At 35.5% G+C, this 20,585-nt stretch overlaps 1 protein-coding gene across 4 annotated transcripts in view; it reads left to right on the forward strand.

The window, feature by feature from the left end:
- The window catches only part of LOC123678769 (protein piccolo-like), a 65,398-nt gene that overhangs the window by 24,245 nt on the left and 20,568 nt on the right, over window positions 1-20,585 (forward strand). The window contains exon 3 of one of the 4 annotated variants that reach the window (XM_045615973.1): window positions 14,542-14,590. The exons of 2 other annotated variants lie outside the window; for them this stretch is intronic. The gene's annotated coding sequence lies outside the window, so the exon portion shown is untranslated. Of the gene's footprint in view, window positions 1-5,781; window positions 5,803-14,541; window positions 14,591-20,585 lie in introns of those variants that run through there. One more of the 4 variants, XM_045615974.1, reaches the window with a different exon arrangement.

Here is a 20,585-nt window from a genome sequence, read left to right on the forward strand (position 1 = left end):
GTTTAGCGATGAAGCGCACTTCTGGTTGAATGGCTACGTTAACAAACAGAACTGCCGTATTTGAAGTGAAGCTAATCCTCAAGTGTATGTCGAAACACCGTTACATACAGAAAAACTGACTGTTTGGTGCGCTTTATGGGCTGGTGAAATCATTGGTCCGTACTTCTTCAAAAGCAATGATGGCCAGAACTTTACAGTCAATGGTGATTGGTATAGAGCCATGATTACTAACTTTTTCATTCCTGAATTGAACCATGGTCCATGATGTCCAGGAGCTGTGATTCCAACGAGACGGCGCAGCATGTCACACAGCTCGTGCCACAATCGATTTATTGAAAGACACGTTTGGTGACCGCCTAATTTCACGTTTTGGACCTGTGAATTGGCCTCCAAGATCTTGTGATTTAACACCGCTAGATTACTTTCTGTGGGGCTATGTAAAGTCATTATCTATCAGATAAGCCACAAACCCTTGACAATTTGGAAGACAACATTCGCCGTGTTATTGCCGATATACGGCCACAAATGTTGGAAAAAGTCATCGAAAATTGGACGTCTAGATTGGACTACATCCGAGCCAGCCGTGGCGGTCATATGCCAGAAATCATATTTAAAATGTATTGCCACAAGATTATCTTGCGGATAAATAAAATTCATTTCAATCGAATAATCCATCGTTGTTTTATTGCAATTTAAAGTTCTATAGCTCTAAAAAAACACCCTTTATGTGCAAGTCAAGACAACCTCAAAAAACGTTTGTCAAAGTCAAACATAAAGTTATAAGACCTCCTGAAAGCAATAACTTTCTCAAAAACCTAAATAATTAAATCCACGAAGATTATTCTCCAGAAACAAATGATGAAACGGACTATAAAAAAAACGTTTCATTTCATGCCCATTGTCTCTGATACCCTACAGAACTCCAGCGTAGATTCGTTTCTGAAATCCCCAGACAATACGTTCTTTGAATGCAAAACACAGAACGACTTGCACTTTCTATACGGGCATTATGATTCATTCTTTTTTTTTAGTCCGGTCGGTGTTGCTCCTTGTCGTACAACTTTCATGATACCACCGAGCAGGCGCTGAACAGGTAATAATTCTTTGTCTGACGAATTTCTTATGGATTGATTGATGCGCGAGGCATAGAGCTGCATATCGAGCATACCTTGGTAGGTTCTTTGCATACACCTACGAAGGTGGCTGCGTTGATTTGGTGACGTATCGAAGTACACTCCTTTGGACTTGATTAATTCAGAGAAATATTGAGTAGGCCATTATGATGGTTTCTTCTTGGGAATGCTGCTAAAACTACACCTTTAAATATTTTTGATTTATAATTACAATTACTACATAGGGAAAGTAGAGATCTACGCATGCTAAATAACTTCATAGAGTAGGTACCTATATCAGCTAGCTTTGTAGCTAATCTCCAATCACTACCTACAGAAAATACTACATACTATTCAAAAAAAAGTTCCTAGTTTGGAAATGTTGCTAAATCTATGCCTTTAAGTATTTTTGATTTATAATTACTATATGGAGAAAGTAAAGATCTATGCAAGCAAAATAAATTCAGTGAAGTATAACAGCTAGCTTTGAAGCTAACCTCCAAACACTACTTACAGAAAATACTACTATGTCAAAGAAGTTCCTAGAAAAGGTTGATGAAACACAAAATATGATTAAGGCATTCAATTCATTCTAACACCATCCGAATAATAAACTCAAGTAGGCAAATGAATAATCATATCATCAAAACATTTCAGGAATCGACTTGAGTATCTTTTATGTCTCTTCTCGACTTCAGATCTTTCAAAGTGCTTATTTGGATTCTGAAGAGAAAAAGAAAAAGCCCAAGATAAGATTCGATGAATTTTTACAAGAAAATCGTAAAGCTGCTTAATCGTATTCATTAAATCTGTTTTTTAAACGATCTTTAACGTTTTGATGAAAGCACTTTCATTTGCAATGTTGCTAAATCAAGACAGATTGTTTGATATCATAAAAATAGCTACCTGAGATCGAGCTTGAGATAAACTTAGAAGGTAAACCATCGTAAAGAATTTGATGACAGAAGACAACTTCAGATTTGGCACAATGAGGAATTCTCCTTTGAACGTAAATGGATCCATAAGAATTAAGTTTCAATTTGAATTTGCAGTAATAACCTAAATTTGAAATGTTCACTCGAATATTATGAAAGTATGCAATGCCATACAAATTCCACAGTTGTCTAAATCAAACACAAAATCCAACGATTCTGGAAAACATTTTATGACGTCAGTTCCAACCTGAGAATAATAAACATAGATAGAGGGAGCATAAGTCATTTTCAGTAAGCAAATTTTCTCCCCAACATGATAGTCCAAGTTTGACAAGAAGCGCGCGGAAATTAAAACATATCAGTGATACGATATTTCATTCAAATCGCGTGTTTCTCCACAAAGAACGCACTTCTTATGTACCATAGTGTATCAACGTTTCATATTAACTCAAAATATATTGAAATAAATACCTAAATATACCAGAATTTCAGAAAACAAACTTCAAGAGCGCCAAACGACGTGAAACAACCGATGACACTAGGAGAGCAAAAGTTGCCAAACCTTGGATTTCAGCTGGTAGATACAGAAAATAATAAATATTCTGCTCATAATAAATTCGACAATTAGGAAAAATATCGGATTACAAATATTCAAATTTGCATATTTAATCGGGAATCACTCAAATAAATATATTTCATTCAGTATAATATACTATCATAACGATATAGTAAAATTGTGGATTTGAAAATATCACAATCCGACAACGTAATCTAACCATGTTGGAGACATGAAAAAATTGCGTATACTCCCTCAATCTATATTTATTACTCTATGTTTCCAACTTATAGCAAAAATCCTTTTTTTTTTTTAAATGTGAATCATTACCGAAAATTTCACTTCGAAAATTTTCTCCTCATAGATTTCAAATAAGATTTGGTTCTGGAATTTGAAACATAACTGTTTGGAATATCCAAGAAGCATTGTATAATTCATTGTATATATATATATATATATATATATATATATATATACATACATATACAGGGTGTTTCCTGAACATGCGGCAAAAATTCAGGAGGTTGTTCCTTGGACTATTCTAAGAATATTTTGTCTTTTGATGATTTTTGAAAAACCTATTTGTTTCGAAGATATAGGGGAAACAAAATTTCAGATAATAACATTTTATTATGAAAAATTACATGAAAATTCAACTCAACCTACAAAAACTGTTGAAAATGACCACCTCTAGCCAGCATACAAGCATCCAATCTTCTCCTCATTGACTGCCGAACCCTTTCAAAAACACCAGGATCATTTCTTATTAAGTTACACCCAGCAATGATCCGATTTCGCAAGTCTTCCACATTTTCTACTGGAGTGGTATAAACTAATGATTTTAGATGGCCCCATAGGAAATAATCTAAGGGGTTTAGTAATTGGAATGTTGTTAAACAAATTTAAAAATAAATTGTACCTACTTAGTAAACACAGTGCGGTACGCATTTTTATTTAAACTATTATTAATTTTAAAAATATGAAAAATGTTGTTCGCCCTGTATCTTCGAAACAAAGAGGTTTTTCAAAAATCATCCAAGGACAGAACATGCTTAAAATAGTCCAAGGAACAACCCCCTGAATTTTTGCCGCATGTTTAGGAAACACCCTGTATATATACATACATGAATGCTGTCACCTAGAATGACAAATTGATTAAATAAATCGTGCTTTGATTGAAAATACCTGACAATATTTCCATTATCGCGTGAGAAAAATTACGTATTCAGTATAAATACGAATAATTGATCCGTTATTAAGACATAATTATAGACAACGTACAGAGCTTGATCATGAAATATCCTTTCGATATTGAAATTACAATAAATACAGTTCATATACCTACTGGATTATTATAATCATGTATTACTATCATCCGGAAAGGTTTAGTAGGTAGCTGGCTGTATCAACAACTAAATTGTGATGATGTTATGTTAAAAAGATACACGACACATTTGTATTTTAATATCGTTATTTTCAAGTTTTCAAAATTATAGGTCTTTAAATAATCCCGATTAAGGTGAAGATAAAACCGTTAACCTTCTCGTATGCCATTATGAAGGAACAGTTTCATCACTTCATCTTAATCTAATACTTATTATTCTAAATGGTGTTTTTTTTAGAGCTATAGAACTTTAAATTGCAATAAAACAACGATGGATTATTCGATTGACATGAATTTTATTTATCATCCGCAAGATAATCTTATGGCATTACATTTAAATATGATTTCTGGCATATGACCGCCACGGCTGGCTCGGATGTAGTCCAGTCTGGACGTCCAATTTTCGATGACTCTTTCCAACATTTGTGGCCCTATATCGGCAATAACACGGCGAATGTTGTCTTCCAAATGGTCAAGGGTTTGTGGCTTATCCGCATAGAACAATGACTTTACATAGCCCCACAGAAAGTAGGTGTTAAATCACAAGATCTTGGAGGCCAATTCACAGGTCCAGAACGTGAAATTAGGCGGTCACCAAACGTGTCTTTCAATAAATCGATTGTAGCACGAGCTGTGTGACATGTTGCGCCGTCTTGTTGGAACCACAGCTCCTCACCATCATGGTTGTTCAATTCAGGAATGAAAAAGTTAGTAATCATGGCTCTATACCGATCACCATTGACCGTAACGTTCTGTCCAACATCATTTTTGAAGAAGTACGGACCAATGATTCCACCAGCCCATAAAGCGCACCAAACAGTCAGTTTTTCTGAATGTAACGGTGTTTCGACATACACTTGAGGATTAGCTTCACTCCAAATCCGGCAGTTTTGTTTGTTGACGTAGCCAGACAACCAGAAGTGCGCTTCATCGCTAAACAAAATTCGCTTATGAACAACGGCAATCTCATTTCAAAATAAAATTGCACTATTTGCGAGCGTTGTTCAGGCGTGAGTCTATTCATGATGAATTGCCAAACCAAACTGAGAATAAATCACTTGACAGCTGTTAAATCGGTCGCCATCTTCAACAGTAATGCGAACATAAAGCTATATACCTCGAAAAAAACACCCGTTATTTTAATATTGTTATTTTCAAATTTTCGGAATTATAGGCCTTTAAATTATCCCGATTAAGGTAAAGATAAAACCGTTAACCTTCTCGCATGCCATTAGAAAAGAACAGTTTCATCACTTCATCTTAATCTAATACCTATTATTCTATATTTTTATGTGAATCAAGCCTGCCCAAAAGTAACCAGATTAAATGGAAGCAATTACAAAGAAACGACCTTGCAGTTGTTAGATATATGAAACCTACATATTATGAGTAAAGCGGTTTATCTTGAAACGCCCACCTCTTTATTTTCCTAGTCATAAATACAAAATGGCCAAGGAAAATCAATTCTAACGTGGATTTAAAAGGATTAAAATTAATATTTCCACTTTTGTTTTATCTTCTCGTGGAGTATTTCATCAATCAAAGGATGTTGTATAGGTTTTTAAGTTTAAGTAGCGAGAGAAATAGGTTATTAGAGTACTTTCTACAGAACTTGTTATCATTTCAATCATGCCAAATCAATATTCAAATAAAAATCTCTATTTCATAGAATATCGCACCCGATAAAATGAGATCTGATAAAGCAAAGCTTTCAGGTCTGCCACAAGTTACTTATTACTGATTGATATCAAATGTGCTCATGCTCAATGAAAATTCCCAGAAAAATTACATAAGTTTATTTTTGTGGTGATTTTGGTGAGTCTCTTCTTTAATTAATTGCATCATAATGATGATCAAATCGAAACTTGAATATTCAAAAATGAATAATAATCCTTGGAGTATGGTGAATGAATTACAGGACAATTAAAAAGTCCCCGGTCTAGCATAGTAAAACACATTTTTTTGGCAAAATTCGATTTTATTATTCAACATAATTGCTTTCGAGGGCGATACAGAGATTATAGCGATCTTCCAACTCTCTATACCATTTTTGTAGAACGATTTGTCTTCCGCTTCAAAATAGGCCTCAGTTTCGGCGATTACTTCTTCATTGGCGCTAAATTTTTTTTCAGCGAGCATTCTTTTGAGGTCTGAGAACAGGAAAAAGTCGCTGTGGGCCAGATCTGGCGAATACGGTTGATGCAGAAGCAATTCGAAGCCCAATTCATACAATTCTGCCTTTGTTTTCATTGATTTGTGACATGGCGCTTTGTCTTGATGAACAATTTTTTCTTCAAATGGGGCCGTTTTTTAACGATTTCATGCTTTAAAGAATGTACAATAAAGCTTTATAATAATCGCTGTTGATGGACTGGCCCTTTTGGAGGTAACCAATGAATATTATACCTTGCGCATCCCAGAAAACTGATGCCATAACCTTGCCAGCTGACTGTTGTGTTTTTCCTCGCTTTGAATTCGGTTCATCGTGTGCAGTCCACTCAGCTGACTGTCGATTGGACTCCGGAGTGAAATGATGGGGCCATGTTTCATCCATTGTCACATATCGACGCAAAAATTTAGGTTAATTGCACTTAAACATCTTCAAACACTGCTCTGAATCATTAACACGTTGTTGCTTCGATCGATTGTGAGCTTGAGCGGCACCCATTTTGCACACAGCTTTCTCAAGTACAAATATTCGTGAATTATATGATGTACACGTTCAGATGATATCTTCACAATGTCTGCTATCTCGATCAACTTTATTTTAAGGTCATTCAAAATTATTTTGTGAATTTTTTTGATTTTTTCGTCGGTGACAACCTTTTTTGGGCGTCCACTGCGTTCGCCGTCTTCGGTGCTCATTTCACCTCGTTTAAACTTAGCATACCAATCAATGATGGTTGATTTTCCTGTTGCAGACCCCGGAAACTCTTCATCAAGCCAAGATTTTGCTTCAACTGTATTTTTTCCCTTCAAAAAGCAATATTTTATCAGCACCCGAAATTCTTTTTTTCCATCTTTTTTCAAATAACAAAAGTAGTTACACTCACAACGCAATATCTCACAAACTAATGGTCGGACTGCTATCAAATTTTGACACGTATCGTTTGAAGGTTGGTACTTTAATTTAGAATACCCTGTATGTATATGGGCGGTAAAAAGTGTATCTACTGTACATTCCAATCTTGTGGCAATGGTGAATACGAGGGTATAAAATATGAGGTAAAAATGTAGAAGACATATAAATCACATTGTCTTTCTTTTAATGTTCGATCTTAGCATCAAGGTCATTCGACTTAATACTAGATAATAACTGCCCGTATCATAACATACTTTGCAATAAAGAGTCTGGAAAAATTGTAACTGTAACGCCCTGCCTATTTCAGAAGTTAATGAGAAAACTGATGCATTAATGCATCTGGTGATTTACCTTGTAACCTTGAATGGAGACTACAATTTTAATTGCAAGCAGATATGTTTATTTTCATTCTTGAAGTTTTTTTAGTTTATCTAGTTCTTATGCTAGTTTATCTAGTTCTGCGAAATCTTTGAGTTATTGAGTTTTCTGAATTGATAACGGATTTTCAATAGATTACTCGTTATCTGGAAAAAGTTTTTTTGTACCAACATCGATAGGTGCATTTTGATTTCTTATTAACTAGTGCTTGCACATGTCTCAAAATAATAAATTCTTTAGTTTTGAAAACTAATCAATCCCATCACAATTCAGCATAAGGAATTATATTTTTGACAGATGAAGTCTTAAAAGCCTACTTGATTCTCCTCCAGAATTTTTCAGTTTACGTTTTGGAAAAATACGAAAATTATTAGAACTATTCGTACGACATTTGATACAAATTTTTGGGGCAGAAAAATCAAATCAATTCTGAAAAATTCATAATTACCGAAATTAGCTATTTCCTCAATGAATTTACAACTGTTTTCTCAGAAATTCCTTTCGCATCATCGATATGAGTCATTCCTATTATTCTTTGAATGGACGAAGAATCCTTAGAACTCAAGATGTTAGCAAGGTTAGCATACTGGGGAGCTATTTATATTTTCTAGAATTTAGTCGGTTGAAACTGGAGACTAAGATGACCATTCACATCTTTTTCAAGGATGAATCTTCACCTTGCGGTATCATCACTATTGAAGGATTTTTTTTTAAAGCTATAGAACTTTAAATTGCAATAAAACAACGATGGATTATTCGATTGACATAAATTTTATTTATCCGCAAGATAATCTAGTGCCATTACATTTTAAATATGATTTCTGGCATATGACCGCCACGGCTGGCTCGAATGTAGTCCAATCTGGACGTCCAATTTTCGATAACTTTTTCCAGCATTTGTGGCCGTATATCGGCAATAACACGGCGAATGTTGTCTTCCAAATGGTCAAGGGTTTGTGGCTTATCCGCTTAGACCAATGACTTCACATAGCCCCACAGAAAGTAATCTAGCGGTGTTAAATCACAAGATCTTGGAGGCCAATTCACAGGTCCAAAACGTGAAATTAGGCGGTCACCAAACGTGTCAATAAATCGATTGTGGCACGAGCTGTGTGACATTTTGCGCCGTCTTGTTGGAACCACAGCTCCTGGACATCATGGTTGTTTAATTCAGGAATGAAAAAGTTAGTAATCATGGCTCTATACCGATCACCATTGACTGTAACGTTCTGGCCATCATCGTTTTTGAAGAAGTACGGACCAATGATTCCACCAGCCCATAAAGCGCACCAAACAGTCAGTTTTTCTGGATGTAACGGTGTCTCGACATATACTTGAGGATTAGCTTCACTCTAAATGCGGCAGTTTTGTTTGTTGACGTAGCCATTCAACCAGAAGTGCGCTTCATTGGTAAACAAAATAAAATGGATGTAGTGCGCGATACGTATTCCGCACAGAACCATTATTTTCGAAATAAAATTGCACTATTTGCAAGCATTGTTTAGGCGTGAGTCTATTCATGATGAACTGCCAAACCAAACTGAGAATAAATCACTTGACAGCTGTTAAATCGGTCGCCATCTTGAACAAAAATGCCAACTTAAAGTTATATACCTCGAAAAAAAACACGCATTATATACAGGGTGCTCCATCATTGACGCGACGCGACGCTTTATTAGGTTTAAACACCGAAATTTTAGAATTTTTTCGACATAATAAAAAAAAAACACTTTCAAATTTGTCTACAATACGACACAATTGTGAGTAAATCAACTGAATAATCTCGTTCCATGTTTAAATAACATAACCTACTGAACACAAATGACATAAGGAATGTCAAGTTATAATAAGAAGTGTTGCCATTATGATCATTTCAAAACGTATCATTCCTTTTAGAGAAGCCGTTGTTTTCAGCGGATAATACCCAGATATATTGCCAATATCTCCCCTAAACTCTTCATAATATTTAACACCACATTCCTTAAAACTGGTCCCATTATTTTCATATTGGCGCTGAGCAAAATAGGTTAAACCGTCAGATTTCTGCACAATTGCAGTGCTTAAGTTATAATAAAAGTGAATATTCGCATGAAAGTGAACGGTACATACCATTGGTTACAGTAATTACCTGTGTAATGGTCTAGGCTATCTTCGTTTCTGAACTATAGGTATCAACAAAATTTGTCTAATATACAAGTGTTTCGCAGATCAGGTGTAATGAGTGCATTGAGAAGATGAAGAAATTTTATTCTATTAAGAGATATAAAGGTAGGGAGAGATAATCTCTATCATATTGTTTTTCACTTCCAGTGCGTTATATTGTGTGTTCATTTTTTAATTTGGATGTTTTTTGCTCATCATCCCAGATCAATTCAATTTTATGTAGCAAAATATTTGTTCTATGAACCCAAAATGACCCATTTTTTAATATTCTGCTTGAATTTTCTATGATTCTCATATTATGACATTTTATCAATAACATCGATCCAGCCAGACCATAGAGTAATAATGATAGATAGAGGAAGTATACGCAATTTTTCCATGTCCCCAACATGGTTAGATTAAGTTGTCGGATATATTTACAAATCAACAATTTTACTATATCGTTATGAATGTATATTATATTGAATGAAATTATTTATTTGAGTGATTCCCGATTAAATATGCAAATTTGGATATTTGGAATACGATATTTTTCCTAATTGTCGAATTTATAATGAGCAGAATATTTTTTTTTTTTCTGTATCTATCTGCTGAAATCCAAAGTTTGGCAACTTTTGCTCTCCTAGTGTCATCGGTTGTTTCACGTCGTTTGGCGCGCTTGAAGTTTTTTTCTGAATTTCTGATATATTTAGGGGTTTATTTCAATTAAATTTGAGTTAATATGAAACGTTGATTCGCTATGGGACATGAGAAGTGCGTTCTTTGTGGAGAAACTCGCGAATTGAATTTTCGCGCGCTTCTTGTCAAATTTGATAGTTCATTTTGGGGACAAAATTTGCTTACTGAAAAAGATATATGCTCCCTCTATCTATGTTTATTACTCTGAGAGTCAGACAACTACTGGCAAAATTAAACAAAACGTTACTAGAATAACCTTCACTATCTGAAGAAGACAATATTGTTGACAAAACGTTGTTAATATGAATCTTTTGAATATTTTCAAAAATGTGAAGTGCCAGGCGCATAAAAATTAGGTGGAATCAATTATTTCAGAAACATTTGTTTAATGATGCAAAAATGGTCAATGGTGAAAACACTCTGTGGTAGATTTTGCGGAACATTCATCATCAAAGATCAGAATCACATGATAAAGCATGTTCTGCTCTATTGTAAGAACATATAAGTGAGAAGTGGGTCAAACCAAGCATTCCAACAATAATATAACTATAATTTTTGGATTAAATTGATTGAAATGGAATTTTACACCTTGAAAGTGAAAACACACGGTTTCATAAATTTATAACAAGCTATGAGGAAAATAATTATATCATAGAGGATTTATATAGTTCATCATTTTAGGTTCCAATAAAAGGCAATAAATCGATTGAAAAATTTGGAACTCAAAATATTTATTGTGCATTTGTTTTTATATAGGGTTCATTCCGTTTATAAGAGCATTGGAAATGACACAATTCACTGCAAATGTCGTACAAAATTTCTCTATTTCTCCACATCAATTTGAGTGATAAAAAAAAGTTTGATAAAAAAAATTTCTGATAGAAATCCTTAATTTTAACATCAGGAAAAACCTTTTTCTCCTGTTTTTCTGAATATCACATTTCTATCATGTTTATACCTGTGTGAGATTCTAAATGAAGAAAGTTACTTTGGAATAATAACCCAAAAACTGTATTATACAATAGTTGAAATTGCAGTGGTGCTTCGAATCTACTGAAGACTGAAAGAAGAATTTCAACAATTCGCACTTTCACGTTTAATGCACACCTAAAATAAAATCGCTATTTGATTTATTTCACAACCTTTGAGACTGACACCAAGTATCATTTATTCAATCACCACTTAGAAGAATGTGAAAAGGGCATCCTAAATATTTTCAATATAATTACACTAACACTATGAATGTATACTACTCACTATTAATGATAGAATCAAATACCGATCACGTAGAAGTCAACATTGACATTTCATAATATTTCCATCACATTCATCTCAGAAAGTATGCAGCATCTCTGTCAGTGAAGTGAGCATTGAAACTGTACATTACAAGGTATTAATGCAAATTGTATGGCTCTCTTGTTTCTCTCATAGTTATAGAAGTAAGTTGATATAAATACTTTATTTCAACAATGAATTTTTGAACGTCTATGGGAGGCGCATGAAAGACGAGTTCTCAAAAGCTCCTGAGTTCAAGTCCTCATGTTTCCTCCTTTTTTCTGAATATTAATTTATAATTATTCCATTATCCTAATTTGTTTTAGATGCAACATCTTCGTGTGTATTTGTCCTCAATCATGTGTTTACATCGCTAAATTGAAAGTAGTCAATCTCATAAATCGCAGTTTTCTCCAAGGATCCTCATCATCTTTATCACTTATTTCTTTGTAGTTAATGTAATCCAGGGGTTTTAGAAAGTTCACGAACACGTTGGGATGTTTATCTTCAATTGTGAGCAATTTCGAGAAACAAACGGGGGTCACTTGTTAATAGTACATTAAATTCAGTCATTATATCTCTTCAACAATTGTATAAATTAATTGCGCTCAAATTTTCAATTATCAGGCAATAATAAGAAGAAATCTGTAAAGTAGGTATCCCAGTTATTGCATAAATAAAGGAGCCTTCATTAGAGATTGGTGGTAATTAATAATTCATAAATATTAAGATCTATTAATTTTATATATAAATCTCCAAAAATAACCAATTTATGAAACATGGCTCCATCATTTCACTCCGGAGTCCAATCGACAGTCAGCTGAGTGGACTGCACACGATGTACCGAATCCAAAACGAGGAAAACACAACAGTCAGCTGGCAAGGTTATGTCATCAGTATTTTAGGATGCGCAAGGTAAAATATTCATTGATTACCTCCAAAAGGGCCAGATCATCAACAGTGATTATTATATAGCGTTATTGGATCGTTTAAAGGATGAAATCGTTAAAAAACGGCCCTAATATTTGAAGAAAAAAAGGTGCTGTTTCATCAAGACAAAGCACCATATCATGAATCAATAAAAACAATGGCACAATTGCAAGAATTTGGCTTCGAATTGCTTCTGCATCCACCGTATTCGCCAGATCTGGCCCCCAGCGACTTTTTCCTGTTCTCAGACCTCAAAAGAATGCTCGCTGGAAAGGAATTTAGCGCCAATGAAGAAGTAATCACCGAAACTCAGGCCTATTTTGAAGTGAAAGACTAATCGTACTACAAAAATGGTATCGAAAAGTTTGAAGATCGTTATAATCGCTGCCTCAAAGGCACTATGTTGAATAATAAAATCGAATTTTGCCAAATAAATGTGTTTTACTATGGTAGACCAGGGACTTTCAATTGGCCTGTTACAAAACAAAAACTGTAAATATTCCAAGGGGAGTTTTTTTTTCGGGTAACGATTCCAAAAGTTTATTTTTGAAGATAATAACCACAAAAATCAAGGTTTAAATCCCAAACTAGTGTTATATTTCATAGGTTTTCCACTTGCCACTAGTTAATCGAAAATATTCTATGAGATAGGAAGCACAATTGTGTAAAATTTGTAGTATTCGATTAATTACAACAAAGGCTAGCTAGGTTCCTTCCTGCCAAGCTAATTCCATCAAAACTATCATCTTACATTTGGAAATGAGGAGAAATTATACAGCATCCTCATCCTCAATTATTAACTCCCTATACCCAATTTAATCTTACCTCACAATTTCATTCAGTTCTTCACCGAACTAATAATCAGTTAGTTAACAATTTAATTACAATTCTTCCAATTGTGCGTTCCGCAAGATCCAAAACTAGCGTGTTGCAAAAATTATAAACAACTATGAGAAACTGAATCATCAACAATGCATCAACGAATAGCAGTATCCTCTTGATGCATCTAATAAACAACAGTACATCGCGAGTAATGTTATGTAATAAAAAAAAATATGTTTCACATTCAGATGACCGATGTCAAGAAACGCGTGTGAATTACCAACCTCTCAGTTGAATAATGAAAAAAAAAATTGAACAATGAAGCGAGCACGAACGTCACGCTTGAGTTGTGAATCGGATACCGATTTTCCAAATTGCCTCAAATTGCAGGATAATGAGTTGACCAACATAGGTTTTTTTTCGTTCGAATAACGGAGAGTAGAGGTACATGTAATGATAATTCTAGATGAGCTGGGTACAACATCCGATGACATAAACGCCGGCAAAAAATCTTCGCAGGATGGTTTCATTCATAAATGCATCTTTTGCTTTCTTCCTTAATGAAGAAAGTATGGAACTGTTCCTTATTTCGTGCTACTGTTTTATCTCTTTTATATTCTTGGTTTTGGAAGTTCGTTGATCCTCAATCATTATCCTTTACGCAATAAGTTACGGGCCCAACTAAAAAAAAAAAAATTAAAAATTTTACTTCATTCGTCAACATAGTCAACTTCAAGAGTGAAACACGAACTACTCCTGTAACTTCTCAATATCTTCTCTGTAGAAAGATTCGTCTTTACTTTCGAAGTAGGCTTCAACTTCTGCAATCACTTCTTCATTAGAACTCATGATTTTTAAAAAAATCAGTAAAATTTTCATCTCTACAATTATCTTTATATATCTTAAAAAATATTGATCACATCCACCCCAAATAAAAACGTTTTTTATAGATCGAGCTCTGATCTGAAACATATAGAAGTTTCAAGTTCGTATCTTGCCGCAAGGAGAGGACAGTTTCGAGAAAATGATAAATTTTTTTTTTGAAAATTTCAGTGTAAAAGAATAACCATTTTTTTCCGTGTTGGCATGTTCTTGATATTGTATTTGACGTCCAGCATTACATTTATTTAATGATATAATTCTTTTCCTAAAACATTCAATAATTCATCAGATTGAAATTATTAATAATTTGCATAAATTTTTAAATCTATTTCTTTTTGTTTCAGGTAAGTGCCGAGGTCAACCAAAATTATGAATGATTGGCAAATATCGAAGGTAATCAATAAGAAATTCAGCCTAAATAATAGATATTTCCCAAATGAAATCGAATAATAACGAACTTGAAAATTTCAAAAATATTAGTAGGAGCCGAATTAATGTTCAAGGTTTCAGAATTGAACTGGTTTTTTCTATTGAAGATCCGCTATTCAAATCAGGTCAATCATTTCATTAATGTACATGACCTCGCAAATATCAATCTTATCATTAGCTACCAAATACTGAATACACAGGAAACACAAATTCTGTCCCTTGTGAAAATACAAAACAACATATATGAACGCATAAATAAAGATGATACATAACAGATCGATTTTTCGTTTCACATCTTATAAGTTTTATTATTGCCAAACAAAATCTTCCAAAATTCATTAAAAATAGTTGAAATTGAATTTGCGAGTGGAAAGTAACTCATTTAGACTCAAAATGAGTGCGGGAAAAGGGTTCTAAGCGCACGCTTGAAGAAAAATTAATGATAAATACTTGTTGAAAGTTTTCTACACGTATTTAATAAAGTTATCATTCCCTCTTAGGATAAAAATAACTATTTCTCATAAGGTGAGACATAATAATCGAGTTACGTGTTATTTGATTGTTCAATTCATGACGTCCTTGTCAAGAACGCATACTTACTTTTTGGGTAATTATAGGATCTAAACACACGAATATGAAAATATAAATTGAAATGATCTGAAGATTCCTCACGTTCTTTATCATTCGTCCTTGTTGAGACTCATCGATTGAACGGAATCGCAGATTGTTGTTATTGATAAAATGTGAAAGGTTTTGAATTCCATAATGATTCAATAGAAACAATTTGCTCTACCTTCGAATCATTGGGAATTTCTGAAGAATTGATACACTGTTTCTTTGTCTCTTCCTTTTATAGTAGTTAGAAATTACCTATCATTTCTCGAAAAACTTTCCAACATTCAATTAAATGAAATTGAAAGAACGGTATAGCAATCGTACCAAATTTCATACCTACCAATAAGTTGTTATACATCATGGATTCTTCTAGCTCGAAGAGAAAATCAATGAATACTGAAAATGAATAAAAAAAAAACATTCATCAGAAACTTTATCAGGATATTTTGAAAATGATCTGCTCAGGTGATACCTACCTACTAAATTCTATGCTTGCTTCCGCCATTTCACAATTGATGGCTGTAGCAGTAATAAATAGATCGTAGATGTCATATAATAAGCTTAAGTATTTGTAAACATAACGCCATCGAAATATTAGTCGATTTTCGTCTGCATCATAAAGTTATTCTCGATTAAACATGTCAGCTTACGAGCCAAATTCTCGTTATTTACGGGAGGTTCTAATTTCCTGCTTTAATATGAAGAAATCTGCGGCTGAGGCTCATTGAATGCTCTCAAATACCTATGGGGAGGCCGGTATTAGTGAGAGAACGTGCCGCTTCAAGAACGGTGATTTCGACGTCGAAGACAAGGATGGCGGTGGAAGAGAGAAGGTTTTCGAAGATGAAATTCTTCGAACGTCTTCGACGTCAAAATCAGAAAGAAGAAGTATGTGACTTTCATCATTCATTCAATTTGTAACATAGTCACTATCCACCTAAAATTTCTCAACAAAGAAAGGGTCATACTTTGAATTGAGACCCATTGTTCTGAAGAATGTCTCGAGAGAGAGAAACAATCTACCATTCATGCAGAAGCAGGAAAAGTTTAGATTTCTACTACACCGAACAATAAGTTGAAAAACTACTGGTATTTATTGTTCCAAGAGGTTTATGCCCAGTAATATAACACTTTCCTCGGCTGTGTACAAACATGGTCAGGTTTACGATCAACTTGAATGTACAGGTCACCAGTCTTCATCATTATTGAAGTGTGAAGTCCGAGAAATATGGTACTCTTTGCAAGATGGATTGCTTTTCATATCGCTCAAACAATAAACTCTTAGAAATACAGAGGCGGTGGACAGAAAACAAATGTGGTATGTGTCAAAAATCATCAAAGTTGAACTATTCAGATAAGAAGTATTTCAGTGGCCCAAAGCAAAAAGTGTTATAACACTATTAGAAAAGCTACTAATACTTATGAAGGATTTTATGTCATTCCTCCAAGAAATTTAATAATATTTCATGAAACAAATAGTACTTGAAGGAAAAAGGAAAGAGGAAAAAAGTACGATTTCCAAGAGTGTCACAAGCGAATGTTGTCTTCCAAATGGTCAAGGGTTTGTGGCTTATCCGCATAGACCAATGACTTTACATAGCCCCACAGAAAGTAGTCTAGCGGTGTTAAATCACAAGATCTTGGAGGCCAATTCACAGGTCCAAAACGTGAAATTAGGCGATCACCAAACGTGTCTTTCAATAAATCGATTGTGGCACGAGCTGTGTGACATGTTGCGCCGTCTTGTTGGAACCACAGCTCCTGGACATCATGGTTGTTCAATTCAGGAATGGAAAAGTTAGTAATCATTGCTCTATACCGATCACCATTGACTGTAACGTTCTGGCCATCATCGTTTTTGAAGAAGTACGGACCAATGATTCCACCAGCCCATAAAGCGCACCAAACAGTCAGTTTTTCTGGATGTAACGGTGTTTCGACATACACTTGAGGATTAGCTTCACTCCAAATGCGGCAGTTTTGTTTGTTGACTTAGCCATTCAACCAGAAGTGCGCTTCATCGCTTAACAAAATAAAATGGACGTAGTGCGCGATACGTATTCCGCACAGAACCATTATTTTCGAAATGAAATTGCACTATTTGCAAGCATTGTTCAGGCGTGAGTCTATTCATGATGAATTGCCAAACCAAACTGAGAATAAATCACTTGACAGCTGTCAAATCGGTCGCCATCTTGAACAGTAATGCCAACTTAAAGTTATATACCTCGAAAAAAACACTGAATATTGATAGCCCACCCTGATTTCATCTCTGTAAATCGATCTCGTAGAACGTAGTGCAATACCACGCAGCATAGTCATAACAATACATGAAGTGGGCGGTTGTGGATCACCCTCTAGGAGAAACTCGAGCGTTGACGTGAGTGTCAGTGGACCGTCTTGTCCGGTTAGCCGTGCCGTGGATTTCAATATGGCCATTTAGTCAGTACGTGATTGCGGTAGACGTTACCTGACCCCCGGTCTGCGAAACCATACCGATTGTTTCTGTCTTCTGCAGGTTATACGTTACGAGACGTATATGAAACCGATGCGTGTATATATCGATATATGCGCGCGCGATATTCATTGGCTTGCCGATATGAGCCTATATTGCTATAATTCTTGGGTCGATGAACTTCGACGATTTTGACGTATCATTTTCGATAGTAGGCTAGATGAACAATATGAAACGGACTTGGGAACAGCCAAAGAAATAACCCTTGAGTGTGAATTCATGATTTGGAAAAAAGGAAATGTCGAGAAATCTCGATTAAAAACTTAATGCAATTAATATCTATAGGTACTATTGGTACTTTCTACGTAGGCGTACTATTTTGCTTCCGCCGTTTTTTCCGTAATTCGAGGCTTTATTGTAAAAAATTGGTTATACATTTTGTTGCGTCAAGTGAATTTCACGCAAACTTTACGGGCAGTTGAATATTCAGAGAGACGCATTTAGGTCGGAAAACCAACCCCTGTAGGTACAGCGAGGGCTAAAAATAGAACAGGAACATCCTTGGTGTCACATTGTCGCTACATATGGTCATCCTGAAGTCACATCGAAGGGAAAGGAACGAAAACGTGGACCAATCAGGAACCTGGATTGCGCTTTGGTATGCAGAATCCAAGGCGACGATTAACATCCCCAGGAAATTGGGGTACCATATACCAGTACGCTCGTAGCTGTTACCTTGTGAACACATAACTTGTACAGCCAAATTCAATATATTAGTTAAGAAATCCGGTGTTTCATTATCCCAATTTGATAGAATTACAGTTGATCGATTCAACCAAAAATACATTTATGATTTAAAGTATTGTCCATCGCTAGTCACTACTTTCTCCCATCTTTGGGGTAGCGTACGAATCCCGCGTTGAAAAAACTGGGCATCTTTTGAAGCGATCCACGAATCGATCCAATTTTTTACTTCTTCATAAGACCGAAAGTGCTGGTCAGCCAGGCCGTGTGCCATTGATCGCAATGAGAGATAGTCCGAGGGAGCAACGTCTAGAGAATACGGCGGGTGGGGTAGTATGTCTTGACCACTTCCACAACATGGGGTCGAGCATTGCCATGCTGTAAAATCACTTTCTCTAATTCTGTGGTTATTCCGTTCATTCTTCCACATCTTGTAGAACAAAATCGTGCGAGAATATATCAGAAACGCACAGTTTTCATGGTTACATTTTATTATTATACGTTGGTACTCCGAACTTTCCGCCACGGCTTTACCTGTCAATTCATCAATTTGCCTCAAAGAAATCAGTTCTGCCAACCAACATTTTTCAATGCAAAAATCACTAAATGATATTTATGGAAATATTTCATTAATTTCAATGAATATGCAATGAATTAGAGAAAATAATGTATAATACTCGTAAAGAAGGCTCATTCTACCACTCGTTCATTCTAAAACTCGCCACTTCGTGGCTCGTTTTTGAATTTTGAACTCGTGGAAGAATATCAATGCCTTCTGCACTTGTATTATAAATAACTATTATTATGTCTCTCGTGGTATTGCGGCCGTTTGTCTTCAATGCTCGGCTCAAACGCAATGATTACGTTCAATAACGATCGCCTTTGATTGTTTCAGTCGGTTTTAACAACTCAATATACACCACACCGAGCTGGTCCCACCAAATACTAAGCATGATCTTGGACCCCGAGGTCAAGCTCAGTATTTGGTGGAAACAGCTCGGCGAAGTGTATTATGATTTGTTAAAACCGACTGAAACGTTCACAGGCGATCGTTAACGAGCGCAATTAATGCGTTTGACACGAGCATTCAAAGACAAACGGACGCACTATAACGAGAGACATAATAAAGTGATTTTACAGCATGACAATGCTCGACCCCATGTTGCGAAAGTAGACAAATATATTTGGAAACGTTGAAATGGAAGTCCTACCCCATCCGTATTCTCCAGACGTTTCTACCTCGGACTATCACTTGTTTCGATCAATGGCACACAGCCTGGCTGACCATCACTTTCGGTCTTATGAAGAAGTAAAAAATTGGATCGATTCGTGGATCGCTTCAAAAGACGACCAGTTTTTTCAACGCAAGATTCGTACGCTGCCCGAAAGACGGGAGAAAGTTGTGGTCAGCGATGGACAAATCTTTGACCCATAAATGTTTAACCAGTTTTTTACAATCTTCTTCTTCTTCTTCGTCAGCCTTCCCGTATCCACTCCTGGATGTAGGCCTCTTTCATGTTCCTCCATGCTGTCCTGTCCTGAGCTATCTGAAACCATCTATTTCCCGCATATTGTTTTATATCATCAAACCATCTTCTCTGTGGCCTACCTACACTGCGTTTCGTCGTTCTTGGTCTCCTGTGTGTTACTTTATATGTCCATCTCGATTTGTCCTGTCGAGCCTCGTGTCCTGCCCACTGCCACTTCAATTCTGCAACACGCGCTTTAATATCTACGACTCTAATTCTTTGTCGGATTTCTTCATTCCTTTTTCTGTCTCTAAGACTGACAGTGAGCATAGTTCATTCCATCGCTCTCTGCATCACCCTCGGCTGGTTTGGGGTCTTCTTAGTTATTGCCATAGTTTCCAGGCCATATGTCGCTAGTTTTTTACAATAAAGCCTCGAATTTCGGTAAAAAAAAACGGCGGAAGCAAAGTAGATCATGTAGGCTAAGTATAATTACGGCACGTGCTAGTCTTATAACGCTGCATAGGTATTTCTAAACATCTAACAGCATGTAAAAAAGCCTCATATTCCTTCCTCGATGACTCATTACCCTCAATTCCATTCAAGTCTACTTCAAAAACGCATGGTGTTGTTAAATGATCGGAACCTGAAATATGGCAATTTGGAAAAGTCACCT

The sequence above is a fragment of the Harmonia axyridis genome, chromosome 4 (genome assembly GCF_914767665.1).
Source record: "Harmonia axyridis chromosome 4, icHarAxyr1.1, whole genome shotgun sequence".
NCBI lineage: Eukaryota > Metazoa > Arthropoda > Insecta > Coleoptera > Coccinellidae > Harmonia > Harmonia axyridis.